The sequence below is a fragment of the Notamacropus eugenii genome, chromosome 3, assembly GCF_028372415.1.
Source record: "Notamacropus eugenii isolate mMacEug1 chromosome 3, mMacEug1.pri_v2, whole genome shotgun sequence".
NCBI lineage: Eukaryota > Metazoa > Chordata > Mammalia > Diprotodontia > Macropodidae > Notamacropus > Notamacropus eugenii.
This window is the reverse complement of record NC_092874.1, coordinates 417786174-417797296: the sequence shown is the minus strand read 5'-3', so window position 1 is coordinate 417797296 and position 11123 is coordinate 417786174. Positions and strand designations below refer to the sequence as shown.

The 11123-nt window shown below is 38.5% G+C and overlaps 1 pseudogene across 1 annotated transcript; it reads left to right on the top strand.

Annotated features, from left to right (window-relative positions):
• The first annotated feature begins 766 nt into the window (after window positions 1–766).
• On the top strand, window positions 767–2981 carry LOC140497337 (heat shock cognate 71 kDa protein pseudogene; annotated as a pseudogene). Its single transcript, XR_011964624.1, has one exon. The product of XR_011964624.1 is annotated as a heat shock cognate 71 kDa protein pseudogene (transcript).
• The last annotated feature ends 8142 nt before the right edge of the window (window positions 2982–11123 follow it).

Here is an 11123-nt window from a genome sequence, read left to right as displayed (position 1 = left end):
GATAAAATGTGATGTGGTACCTCAGAATTGTTTTAGTTTGCATCTGTTTAATCAATGAGTGATTTAGAGTACTTTTTCATATGCTTATAGTTTTGATTACTTTAACTGAAAACTTGAAAACTTCCCTATTTGTGTCTTTGATCATTTATCAATTGGGGAATGAGTTGTATTCTTATAAATCTGATTCATTTGTCTACATCTTTGAGAAATTATTTCTTTATCAGAGAAATATGTCATAAACACCCCTCTGCCTTGCTTTTTTTATTTCTTTATAATTTAGGCTACATTGTCTTTCTTTTTGCAAAATCTTTTAAATTTAATATAATCAAAATTATCCTATTTATATCCTGTGATATTCTCTACCTCTTCTTTACTTGTAAATTTTTTCCTTATTCATTGATCTGACAGATTATCTACTCCATGGTCCCCTAATTTACTTATGATATCACCTTTTTTATGTCTAAGTCATGTAATCCTTTGTGCTATCTGCTTCAATTTTATAGGTCATTTTACCCCATTTGCATTCATTGCTATGATTGCTAACTGTGCATTTCCTCCATCTTACTTTTTTCCCATTTATCCTTCTTTCTCTATCTTTTCACCCTGTCTGTCCTCCAAAGTGTTTTACTTTTGACTACTGCTCCTCCACCCTATACTTTATTATATGAGCACTATCACTCACTCTTATCCATTTCCCCTCCTACTTTACTGCAGGTTAAGATAGATATCTAGGGTCTACTCAGCGCAGCAGCAGCAACTTCTTTCTCCACAGCGGTCAGCTACGACCTCCGGTTCCCCAGAAACCATGTCGAAGGGACCCGCAGTTGGCATTGATCTTGGCACCACTTACTCCTGTGTGGGAGTCTTCCAACATGGGAAAGTGGAGATCATTGCTAATGACCAAGGAAACAGGACCACCCCCAGCTATGTCGCCTTCACCGACACAGAACGTTTAATCGGTGATGCTGCAAAGAATCAAGTTGCAATGAACCCCACCAACACAGTTTTTGATGCCAAACGTCTGATTGGTCTCAGATTTGATGATGCAGTTGTACAGTCAGACATGAAGCACTGGCCTTTCACAGTGGTGAATGATGCAGGCAGGCCTAAGGTCCAAGTGGAGTACAAAGGGGAGACCAAAAGTTTCTATCCAGAGGAAGTGTCTTCTATGGTCTTGACCAAGATGAAAGAAATTGCTGAAGCTTATCTTGGGAAGACCGTCACAAATGCTGTCGTCACAGTACCAGCCTATTTCAACGATTCCCAACGTCAGGCCACTAAAGATGCTGGCACCATTGCTGGTCTCAATGTGCTCCGAATCATCAATGAGCCAACTGCTGCTGCTATTGCTTATGGCTTGGACAAAAAGGTTGGTGCTGAGAGAAATGTGTTGATCTTTGACCTTGGAGGTGGTACTTTTGATGTCTCCATTCTTACCATTGAAGATGGCATCTTTGAGGTCAAGTCCACAGCTGGGGACACCCACTTGGGTGGGGAGGACTTTGACAACTGAATGGTCAACCATTTCATTGCCGAGTTCAAGCGAAAGCACAAGAAGGACATCAGTGAGAACAAGAGGGCTGTTCGCCGTCTTCGCACCGCTTGTGAACGTGCAAAACGCATCCTCTCTTCTAGTACCCAGGCCAGTACTGAGATTGACTCCCTCTATGAAGGTATCGACTTCTATACATCAATCACTCGAGCCCGTTTCGAAGAGCTGAATGCTGATCTCTTCCGTGGTATGCTGGACCCTGTGGAAAAGTCCTTAAGAGATGCCAAGCTAGATAAATCACAGATTCATGACATCGTCCTGGTGGGTGGTTCCACTCGAATTCCGAAAATCCAAAAGCTTTTGCAAGACTTCTTCAATGGCAAGGAGCTCAACAAGAGTATCAATCCTGATGAGGCTGTTGCTTATGGTGCAGCTGTTCAGGCTGCCATTTTGTCTGGAGATAAATCTGAGAACGTGCAGGACTTGTTGCTGTTGGATGTCACTCCTCTTTCTCTTGGAATTGAAACTGCTGGTGGAGTTATGACGGTTCTGATCAAACGTAATACCACCATCCCCACCAAGCAGACACAGACATTTACCACCTATTCGGACAACCAACCTGGTGTGCTTATTCAGGTTTATGAAGGTGAGAGGGCAATGACAAAGGATAACAACCTGCTTGGCAAATTTGAGCATACAGGAATCCCCCCAGCACCCAGAGGTGTTCCTCAGATTGAAGTGACATTTGACATTGATGCAAATGGCATTCTCAATGTTTCTGCTGTGGATAAGAGCACAGGCAAGGAGAACAAGATCACCATCACCAATGATAAAGGACGTCTGAGCAAGGAAGACATTGAGCGTATGGTCCAGGAGGCTGAGAAATACAAGGCTGAGGATGAGAAGCAGAGAGACAAGGTGTCTTCCAAGAATTCTCTTGAATCCTATGCTTTCAACATGAAGGCTACAGTGGAGGATGAAAAACTGCAAGGCAAAATTGGTGATGAAGACAAACAGAAGATCCTTGACAAATGTAATGAAATAATCAACTGGCTGGATAAGAACCAGACTGCTGAGAAGGAAGAATTTGAGCATCAGCAGAAAGAGTTGGAGAAGGTCTGCAACCCCATCATTACCAAGCTGTACCAGAGTGCAGGGGGCATGCCAGGAGGCATGCCTGGTGGATTCCCCGGGGGTGGAGCAGCCCCATCTGGAGGTGCTTCTTCTGGACCCACCATTGAAGAGGTGGACTAAACAACAGAAGAAAGAGCATTCCACACAGCTTTTCCAAAAATTGAAGGACTCAAAATTTGTAGCCAAGGCAGTGGCAGTTTAAAAGTAACATTTAAGCTACTGTATAAATCTGGGCATTCTGAATACTTGAATGTGTGCAGAGGGGAGAGAAGTGAACAACATTGCACTTTATCAGTACTGTAAACAAGTGGAAATGCAATTCTTGTCCTGGAGAATAAAAATTATTTAAAATTGGCACCATAAAAAAAAAAAAAGATAGATATCTATACCCAACTGAGTGTGTACAATTCCTACAATTCCTTCCCCACCGTCTTCCCTCACTATTGTCAAAGCTCAATTGTGCATCTTTATGTGAGATAATTTATTCTATTCTACCTCTCCCTTCTTCTTTCTTTCCATGCATTCATCTTTCCCACTCATTACTTTTATTTTTTGGCTACCATCACATCATAGTCAATTGAGCTCTCTCTCTATCTATTGATATATCTATCTACCTATCTGCTTATACTCCTTCAAACTAATAATGAGAAAGTTCTGAGGAGTTACAAGTATCATCCACTTATGTGAAATATAAGTAGTTTAACCTTAATGGTATTAATTTCTTCAGCATTTTTTGTGGTCTTCTGTAGCAAGTTGTTGACTCATTTTTCATGATTTTCTTGCATTGCTCTCATTTCTCTTCCCAATTTTTCCTCCACATCTTTTATTTGATTTTCAAAATCTTTTTGAGCTCTTCTATGGCTTGAGATCATTTCATACTTTTGGAGGTTGTGGATGTAGGAGCATTGACCTTGCTGTCTTCCTCCAGTTGTATGCTTTGCTCTTCCTCATCTGAAAGGATGGAAGAAGTCTTTTTTCACCAAGAAAGCAATATTCGATAGTCTTATTTTTTCCCCTTTGGAACATTTTCCCAGCCAATTACTTAACTTTTGAGCCCTTTTTCAAATGGAGTGTATACTGCCCCAAGCTTCAGAGGTTTTATGAAGCTGTTCTCTGAGATAACTCTAAGACCTGTAAATTTTCAGTTCCTCCAAAGTGGCACAGTCAAGGGAGAGGTGTTTATTCCTCTCCTGGCCTGTGTTCTGGTCTGTGAACAACCCAAAGAACTCTTTTCTGCCCTGGAAATGCAAGTAGGCTCTGCCACACCAGCATGCCTCCTCACCCTAGGACAGCCACTCAGGACTGAGAACCAGATCACTTGCTCAATTACCCCAAGGTCTGTAGACGGAGAGCTCCAGAAGTGGATGCTGCTGCCACAGTGGCTGCAGACACCCTGGGACTGGGACTGGGACCCGACCAAGTTCCCCTCTTACCCAACTGAAAGAGTTTCCTCACTGACCTTTGAAGCTGTCTTTGGCATTTGTGGGTTGAGAAATCTGGAAACCACTGCACCTTGCCTGTGATTTTGCACCTTGAAGTCTGCTGAGTCTTGTCTGTGCCACGCAGCTATGCTGTGCTCTGCTCCACTCTGTTCCAGGTGTGGTAGACCCTTCCTGATGGCCTTTCAGGCTGTCTTGGGCTGGAAATCTGTTTCACTCTGTAATTTTGTGACTGCTCTAGAATTTGTTAGGGTCATTCTTTCAGGTTTTTAAATGACTTTGGCAGGAAAGCTTGAGCAGGTCCTTGCATCTACTCTACCGTCTTGGTGCCCCCCTATGCAAGACTATTCTAATTGTGAATTGTAGTGTTTTGACTGTACATACAGTTGTCTGTTTCTTACAGAAACAAAATAATTTATTACAGAAAATAAAGACTTTTATATTTTCCTAGCATCATTCCTTAGTATGTATCAAATTAGTGTACCTTTCGATTGTACTAGGTTACAACGTTCAATTTTAAAAATTGCTGTTACCTCCTTCTTTTAAAGAAATTTGAGTATTTATTCTCAGCAAGTAAAGACAAAAGCCCTTCAATAATATTTTTTGACCATTAGCACTATATATGTATGTAAGTATGAACATCAGTTTTTAAAATTAAGCACAAACAAATGTAATTTCATAAACTAAAGCTAATATTTATTTGAGAAATTATTAGAACTATTTATTTATATTTTAGGATGAAATACCTTTCAGTTATGGATAAGTGGCCAAATTTAGCAGTATTCATTACTAAGTTGTAGTGAAACTAAATTGACAAGGAAAGGAAAATATGTCTAGTTATTTGCAATATGGATCTAATTCTAATAATGACAATGGTGTGGAAAAACCTCTTTGTGTAATTTGTAATGAAGTATTGGCTGCAGAGAGCATGCAAAGAGTCAGACTAAAATGACATCTTAATACTAAGCATGCAGTATACTGCAATAAAAACAAAGAAATATTTTGAATAATTTTTCTTTTCTTTTCTTTATTTAACTTTTAACATTCATTTTCACAAAATTTTGGGTTCGAAATTTTCTCCCCTTTTTTCCTCTCTCCACACCCCAAAACACAGAGCATTCTAATTGCCCCTATCACCAATTTGCTCTCTCTTCTATCATTCCTTTCTCCCCTTGTCTCCATCTTCTCTTTTGTCCTGTAGGGCCAGATAACTTTCTATACCCCTTTACCAGTATTTCTTATTTCCTAGTGGCAAGAACATTACTCGACAGTTGATCCTAACACTTTGAGTTCCAACTTCTTTACCTCCCTCCCTCCCCACCCCTTCCCTTTGGAAGGCAAGCAATTCAATATAGGCCAAATCTGTGTAGTTTTGCAAATGACTTCCATAATAGTCATGTTGTTTAAGACTAACTATATTTCCCTCCATCCTATCCTGTTCCCCATTACTTCTATTCCCTCTTTTGATCCTGTCCCTCCCCATGAGTGTCGACCTCCAATTGCTCCCTCTTCCCCATGCCCTCCTTTCCATCACCGCCCCCCCCCCCCGCTTATTCCCTTATCCCCCACTTTCCTGTATTGTAAGGTTAGGTTTTCATACCAAAATGAGTGTGCATTTTATTCCTTCCTTTAGTGGAATGTGATGAAAGTAAACTTCATGTTTTTCTCTCACCTCCCCTCTTTATCCCTCCACTAATAAGTCTTTTGCTTGCCTCTTTTATGAGAGATAATTTGTCCCATTCCATTTCTCCCTTTCTCCTCCCAATATATTTCTCTCTTGCTGCTTGATTTCATTTTTTAAAGATATGATCCCATCCTCTTCAATTCACTCTCTGCACTCTGTCTCTATGTGTGTGTGCATGTGCGAGTGCATGCGTGTGTGTAATCCCACCCAGTACCCAGACACTGAATAGTTTCAAGAGTTACAAATATTGTCTTTCCATGTAGGAATGTAAACAGTTCAACTTTTATAAGTCCCTTATGACTTCTCTTTGCTGTTTACCTTTTCATGCTTATCTTCATTCTTGTGTTTGAAAGTCAAATTTTCTTTTCAGATCTGGTCTTTTCATCAAGAATACTTGAAAGTCCTCTATTTCATTGAAAGACCAATTTTTCCCCTGAAGTATTACACTCAGTTTTGCTGGGTAGGTGATTCTTGGTTTTAGTCCTAGTTCCTTTGACTTCTGGAATATCCTATTCCATGCCCTTTGATCCCTTAATGTAGAAGCTGCTAGATCTTGTGTTATCCTGATTGTATTTCCACAACACTTGTATTGTTTCTTTCTAGCTGCTTGCAATATTTTCTCCTTGACCTGGGAACTCTGGAATTTGGCCACAATGTTCCTAGGAGTTTCTCTTTTTGGAATTTTTTCAGGTGGTGATCTGTGGATTCTTTCAATATTTATTTTGCCCTCTGGTTCTAGAATCTCAGAGCAGTTTTCCTTGATAATTTCATGAAAGATGATGTCTAGGCTCTTTTTTTGATCATGGCTTTCAGGTAGTCTCATAATTTTTAAATTGTCTCTCCTGGATCTATTTTCCAGGTCAGTTGTTTTTCCAATGCGATATTTCACATTATCTTCCATTTTTTAATTGTTTTGGTTTTGTTTTGTGATTTCTTGGTTTCTCATAAAGTCATTAGCCTCCATCTGTTCCATTCTAATTTTGAAAGAACTATTTTCTTCAGTGAGCTTTCGAATCTCCTTTTCCATTTGGCTAATTCTACTTTTGAAAGCATTCTTCTCCTCATTGGCTTTTTGAACCTCTTTTGCCAATTGAGTTAGCCTATTTTTCCAGGTGTTATTTTCTTCAGCATTTTTTTGGGGTCTCCTTTAGCAGGGTGTTTACTTGTTTTTCATGCTTTACTTGCATGTCTCTCATCTGTCTTCCCAGTTTTTCCTCCACCTCTCTAACTTGATTTTCAAAATCCTTTTTGAGCTCTTCCATGACCTGAGCCCATTGAGTGGGCTGGGATGCAGAAGCCTTGACTTCTGCATTTTTCCCTGATGGTTAGCATTGTTCTTCCTCACCAGAAAGGAAGGGAGGAAATACCTGTTCCCCAAGAAAGTAACCTTTTATAGTCTTATTTTTTTCCCCTTTTCTGGGCATTTTCCCAGCCAGTGACTTGACTTCTGAATATTCTTTTCACACCCACCTCACCTCCAGATCTGCCCAGGCAGCACTTAGCGTCTGAGATTCAAATGCTGCTTCCCAACCTCAGGGCTTTTGGTGGGGGCGGGGCCGCTATTCAATGTGGGATTAAGTCAGGTGCTCAGGTGGGGGCAGGGCCACCTCAGGGGCTCAGTTCCCTCAGGGGGTTTATGCAGAGACCTTCAATAATGGATCTGGGCTCCTGCCTGCTTGGGGAGACCTGCTCTGCTCCCACCTCTGCTGCTGCCTCCCGAGGGGCCCTGAGTTATGGGGACACCCTATTCCCCTGTTGGCCACCCAAAAAGACTCTCTCACCAACCCCTGCCACCTGTGGGTGGAGGGACCTGCGCAGCTGCTGGAGATTCCATCCCTGAAGCCTTCTCAGATCTGCTCCTCTCGGTGCTGTGCAGCCAAGGCAGGGCTTGGCTCGGCTCCAGGTCTGGGTCATGATGGACCTTTTGCGAGAGGTTTTCAGGTCCCTCTGGAACAGAAACCTTGTCTGCTCCATTGTTCTGTGGCTTTTGTTGCTCCAGAATTTGTTGGGAGCTCTTTTTTACAGACATTTTTTGGGCTGTGTGTTCAGATAGCGTATGTGTGTCTTTCTACTCTGCCATCTTGGTTCCGCCCCTCTTGAATAATTTATAATCATCAAATAAAGAAAAACAATGTTTTACAAAATTTGTTACTGTCAACAAAATGTAGTTACTTGCATCTTTCAAAATTTTTCATTTAATTGCCAAAAACTAAAAAACATTACACAATAGGAGATCTCATGTTACTTGCCTCTATTAATGTGTCAGAAATAGTGCATGGGAAAAAATAGAGGGATGAAACTCATAAACTTTTATTGAATGATACTGTTTCCAAAAGAATTTATGAAATTAGTAATGACAAATTCCAGCAGCTTATTACCAGGCTTAAGCACAGCCCAAAGTTTGCAATTCAGGTAGATTAAACAACTGATGTTTCTAATATGGCACAGTTAGTACTTTATGTAAAACATGTTTATGAAGGAAATATACATGAGAAACTATTGCTTTGTGACCTTTGAAAGGGCACACAAGAAGGAAAATATATATATTTTTAAGTCAATGAGTTTTTCACAAGTGAAGGTTTACAATGGAAAAAATTATGTTGGAATACAGATGCTGCTGGAGCAATGATGGGAAAGAATGTTGCATTTGTAGCAAAAATTAAAGCTAGTGGCAATGGACATATCACTTTTATTTATGCATGATCCATTGGGAGGTACTCATAGCAAAAAATAATAATAATAATCACCAGAGTTAGATATGCTTCATGACACTATCAAAATCACTAACTTCATTGAAAGCCATACCTTTAAATGTCATTTGTTTTCAACCTTTAGAAAGACATGGACTCCAATTACAAAAGGTTATTATCTAATTACATGCAGAGGTAAGATGACTTTCAAGAAGGCAAAGTTTAAACAGATTATAGAAATTGAAGGATGAAGTGGTTATATTGTTGACTAAGCAGAAATATGATTTTGTTCCTTTTTTATAATGACTTATGGCTTTCAGAACTGTTATTTGTTGGATATTTTTGAAAAATGCAATGATTTAAACATATCACTTCAAGGAAAAATTTGTAACATCTTTTTGTTAAAAGATAAAATCGAAAGTTTTACTAAAAAAGTTAACATATACAAGAATGGGATGGAAAAATTTCTTAAGAAATATTTGTAGATACAGATGATTTTATAATTGAAAATAACCCTCCAAAGATTTAATTGTGAGAGTTTTAATTGATCATCTGAAGTACCTGGAGGCACGCTTCCAGAAATACTCCTCTTCAAAATTTGATTCTAAAAAAAAACTAAGTTGGGTTCATAAACCATATTCAATTGAAAAAAAAAAAACCTTCATTCATCTGCCTCTAAAAGTTCAAGAAGAATTTGCCAAGTTATCAAGAGACACTAGTTGAAAACTTTTATTTCCTTTAAAAAAAATTAAATCAAATTCGGCTTGGGATTAGGACAGAATTTCCAACAATTTCTGAAATGTCCATAAACTTGCTTTTGCCATTTTGTACTCTGTGTTTATGGGAAACAACATTCTCAGCATCAATGATTATAAAATCAAAATATCAATCAACGTTGCAAAACTTTGAAGATAATCCTGCAGTATCAAATATTTTAGAAAGATTTAATTATTTATGTAAAAATAAGTACATCCTTCTTAATAGTATGCAAATTTGCTTCTATCTTTAATAAATGGCAAGCTTATATGAATACCAAAGAAATACTTAAAAATAATCAAAATATCAATCATTTAATTAACTAAGGAGCATTCTCTAAACATGCACTGTGTTCTTTATAATGTACTAGATATTGGGAACACAGAAACAAAGAATCACACAATCTCCATTCTCTTTTCTCACTAGTTACTATGGATAATATAATGCAGTCTCTTATGGCCAGATAACATATGGTCCACTTAATATAGTGCCACCTTATTGTGCCCCCCACATATCATTCATATCTGTAGCCACAGCTATAGTTATACATAGGAGGAGGAGGAGGAGATGGAGGAAGAGAAGGAGGAAAAACAGGGAGAGAGGGAGGGACCTTTTTTGTTTTATTTTCATTTTGTTTTCTGGTATAGAAAAATGTGCACCTGATGCTGAACTTATTAGAGAGGAGTATAAGCTGTAGGGTAGATAGATAATAACAAGGTTCTTAACAGGATAAAGGAGACTTGAAAAGAGGAGAGGCAGTTACTAACTGATGGATGCAAAAGGCAGATCTGTAAGTAGTAGCGGGAGTATATAAGGAATATATTGAATATTTCTCCTGCCCTTCTCTTCCTGAGTCTATAGGGGTGAGATAAAGAACAGCTATTTCTACTTCTTCCTGTCCCCACAGAATGAAGGCAGACTTATTTAAGGTAGTATCTAAGCCCTCTGATCATGAGATCTGTAATTGTGACTCAAGGGTAGCTAGTTGGTGCAGTGGATACAGCACCAGCGCAGAAGTCAGGAGGACCTGAGTTCAAATCTCACCTCAGACACTTGACACTCACTAGCTGTGTGACCTTGGGCAAGTCGCTTAATCCCAATTGCCTCATCCTAGGTCATCTCCAGTCATCCTGATGAATATCTGGTCACTGGATTCAGATGGCTCTGGAGGAGAAATGAAGCTGGTGACCTCTACAACCCTCCCTCACTCAAAACAAGGTAAAGTACAAGTTATTCTCTGATGGCGTGGTCTTCTTCAGCAATGAAGGATGAACACAAATGCGCTCTTCAAGGAGTTCTTTAATTCATTTTTTAATATATTTTTCCACTTGGCTAGTTTTGCTGCAGTATACCTTTAAACTTTTATTTTGCTTGTATTTTCTTTGCAATGGGGTTAATATGGAAATTTGTTTTTCATGACTTCACATGTATAATAGATAGCAAATTTCTTACCTTTTCAAGGAGGGAGGAGGGTAGAGATGGAAGAAGATAATTTGGGACTCAAAATTTCAAGTGTTACATTTTTTACATGCAATTTGAAAATAAAAATAAATGGAAATATTTTTAAAGAAATAATTCTAAACTAAATAATCTAATTCCAAAAAATTAGTGGGTCAAGGAATCAAATAATAAAAACAGTTAATAATTTAATTAAACACAAGGACAATAATGAAATAATTTGCCAAAATTTGTGGCATGCAACCAAATCTATACTTAGGGTAAAGTTTATATATCTAAATGCTTACATAAAAATAAAAGCAAATCAATGAATTGGACATACCACTTCATAGAAAAAAACTAGAAAAACAAATTTAAATCCTTAATTTGCTCACCAAAATGAAAATTCTGAAAAGGAAAGGAGATTAATAAAATTGAAAGTTAAAAATTAAACCAATAAATATTATTAGGAGCTAGTTTTATGAAAAACG